The sequence below is a fragment of the Thamnophis sirtalis genome, unplaced genomic scaffold (genome assembly GCF_051295495.1).
Source record: "Thamnophis sirtalis isolate CommonGarterSnake01/CBP01778 unplaced genomic scaffold, rThaSir2_p1.2 scaffold_11, whole genome shotgun sequence".
NCBI classification, from domain to species: domain Eukaryota; kingdom Metazoa; phylum Chordata; class Lepidosauria; order Squamata; family Natricidae; genus Thamnophis; species Thamnophis sirtalis.
Window position 1 is genome coordinate 63,113,428 of NW_028261391.1, and position 3,480 is coordinate 63,116,907.

At 40.0% G+C, this 3,480-nt stretch overlaps 1 non-coding gene across 1 annotated transcript; it reads left to right on the top strand.

Annotated features, from left to right (window-relative positions):
- Positions 1 to 2,879: 2,879 nt before the first annotated feature.
- Positions 2,880 to 2,998, top strand: LOC148043677 (5S ribosomal RNA). The gene has a single exon (XR_015698103.1). It is a non-coding gene; the product is annotated as a 5S ribosomal RNA (ribosomal RNA).
- Positions 2,999 to 3,480: the final 482 nt, after the last annotated feature.

The window sequence follows — 3,480 nt, forward strand, 5'->3', positions numbered from 1 at the left end:
TGTGTGTGTGTGTGTGTGAATCCCCCCTCCCAGAAGAATGAAATATTTTGGGAAAAAGAAGAGTATTATATTTCCCTAAATGAGAAATGGAGAAACATGTTTTTTTAGAGGCAGAAAGCAGCCCCCAACTTTTCTTAATAGCCTACAGCAGATGTCAGCATTTAAGAGATAAAGAGCTTATTGAAAGAAGACAAGTATCTAGATAGCTCTATTGCAAGCAAATACCTTTACCCAAGAGCCAAAACAGGACAATAGCCATTAAGCCACAATAGGAATTGCCCAACAACTTTTCAGAAGACAAGTCATTTCATTGCACTATACCTGAGTAGTCCAAACTTCACCTTCAGATAAGCAACAGACAAAAGGTTGACAAATTAGCTCAGAGAAACACCTAGGATTTGTATTTCCTCTTTGGCTATAGAGCCAGCTATGACCCCTACATGACCCTTAAACGACCCCATTGGAATCTGACAACAGACAAAGAGAACACATGTTCTTGTACAGGAACAGGAAGCTCAAGTGCAAAGGCCAAAGAAGGTATAACCTCCCACCCATTTTGGTCAGCTGCCCAGAATCACATGTGGTTCTCCTTCATCATTAAACCATCTTTCCAATCAGCCTCCATGTTTCCAGTGTCTTTCTCCCAGCTTGGAACTGAACCAGATGGCTATTTCTCCATGCATGTACATGTATGTGTGTGTGTGAAATATGTGACTTCATTAAAAGAACCCTGTTTTCCAGACTTCTGTGTAAAACTTGAAAAAACATTTGACTGCTTTAAAGAAGCTTTCATTAAAGTTAAACAAGCCTTCTTAAAGTCTTGGGGGAAAAAACCCTCTGCATTTAAGAATAGCAGAGAAGTGCATTGCTTTTGAAAGGGTAAAAGTGTCTCCTTTGAATTGTTTTGATACGCAGCAAAATACGGTATGTAGGGTATGCAAAAAATCTTTATTGTGCACAATATTTCGCTTATACAATCATTCTTTTATTTTACTACTTTGTATTTTTAGGCTTGAACACTTGTATGAACTCTTTTACGTTTTCATTGTTCAAGCCGAGGTGGAGCAGTGGGTAGAGTGCAGTACTGCAGGCCACTTCAGCTGACTGCTAGTTCAGCAGTTCAGCGGTTCAAATCTCACCGGCTCAGGGTTGACTCAGCCTTCCATCCTTCCAAGGTGGGTAAAATGAGGACCCAGATTTTGGGGGTGATATGCTGACTATGTAAACCGCTTAGAGAGGGCTGAAAGCCCTATGAAGCGGTATATAAGTCTAACTGCTATTGCTATTGCTATTCAACAGTTATGAAAACGTGAGAAATGAGGCAGAAATATAATTCCAATGGAGCCATGTAACCCTATTTACGTGACCTGTTATATGCAAACAGGAAAGTAATAATAGTAATAGCATTTAGACTTAAGTATATGCTGCCCCACAGTTCTTTACATCTTGGAAGGATGGAAGGCTGAGTCAATCTTGAGTTGGTGAGGTTCAAACTCCAGGCTGTGGGCAGAGTTTGCCTGCAATATTGCATTCTAACCATTGCTCTACCAGGGTTTCTCTAATAAATGCGATCCATCTACAAAACTGCAGAAACTCCACTTTTCCAAACTTAAAAATAAAAAAAAATCAACATCCTTCAAAGGGAAGACATACAAGAACTGAAGGATATCAATAATATGCCTAATTCATTGGATATACATTGGAAAGCTTATCACCTATAGAATCATCTTTCTTACTCTACCATCCAGTAGTGTAGAAGGTATAGCATAGCTGCATAGCAGGAGGATTTACTGTTAAGAAAGAGTGTTGGATGAAGCAGCACATACCTGAAATTCACCTTTAGCAATAGCAATAGCAATAGCAGTTAGACTTATATACCGCTTCATAGGGCTTTTAGCCCTCTCTAAGCGGTTTACAGAGTCAGCATATCGCCCCCCACAGTCTGGGTCCTCATTTCACCCACCTCGGAAGGATGGAAGGCTGAGTCAACCTTGAGCCGGTGAGATTAGAACAGCTGAACTGCAGATAACAGTCAGCTGAAGTGGCCTGCAGTACTGCACCCTAACCACTGCGCCACCTCGGCTCTTTGGGCCTATAACATCTTGCTTCTGAAGGATAGAATGGAGTGTAGAAATGCATATTGCAGTTACTTATAGGAGACTTGGCAGCTAGACTGAAGGATTTTGAAACTCATAAGCAGTTTTGCTAGTAGTCTGAAAAAAGAAGAATTAAGAACTTTAAAATCAAGTCCTTTCCACATGAAGCGTGTTGTATTGATAATTTGCTTCTAATAAATTTAGAGTCCTGGGCAAAATGTTCAGTTGAGCACCTCCTGGTTTACTTCTCATTGTATTCTATAGGCATGGCTCTTTATCCTTTATTTCCTTTATTAACCTGGCCAGTAAACGGATGTATGTGATAGAATCCAAATTTCTAAAAAAATATATTCTGGGGGCATATTTTGTTGTATTATATTTATATGCATGGCCCGGAATGAAAAGTACTGATCCATCTCATTATTTTGAATACTGAATCATAACTGGATGGGAGCATCTCCATAGTTTGATCATAGACAATTGTGCATATTGTTCTTTCCTAATTTGTTGTAATTGTAAATTTGTCACTACTGCACCATAGCAGGTTTTCACTGCAAAAAATAGAAAGGAAACTTTTAAAAATAAAGAGCCCATTCAAAGTAGAATATTTAAAATGGAAGAACTGAAAATTTTCTGAGATGAGATTCTAATATTAGCCCTGTTTCTACGTGGACTTCAGTGACAATGAATTTAGCATTATGGAATATATTTTCTTTTTTTGCCATATCTAGTTAGATAGAATAATAGCAATAGCAATAGCATTTATACTTATACTATAGTATGATCTACAGCCATACTACCCTGAAAGCACCCGATCCCATCTGATCTCGGAAGCTAAGCAGGGTCAGGCTTGGTTAGTACTTGGATGGGAGACCGCCTGGGAATACCAGGTGCTGAAGGCTTATAAGAGCCTAGGTGGCGCAGTGGTTAGAGTGCAGTACTGCAGCCACTTCAGCTGACTGCTAAGCTGCAGTTCGGCGGTTCAAATCTCACCAGCTCAAGGTTGACTCAGCCTTCCATCCTTCCGAGGTGGGTAAAATGAGGACCCAGACTGTGGGGGCGATATGCTGACTCTGTAAACAGCTTAGAGAGGGCTGAAAGCCCTATGAAGCGGTATATAAGTCTAACTGCTATTGCTATTGCTATTGCTATATACTACTTCACAGTGCTTTATAGCCCTCTCTAAGAGGTTTATAGAGTCAGCATATTGCCTCCAACAATTTGGCTCTTCATTTTACCCACCTCAGAATGATGAGTCAACCTTGAGCTTGGTGAGATTTGAACTGCCAAATTGCAGGCAGCCGGCAATAATAGTGCAAGAATTAACATTGCATCCCTAAGAATCCCAGCATATCCATGTTAATGCCTGACTTAATATTCACCT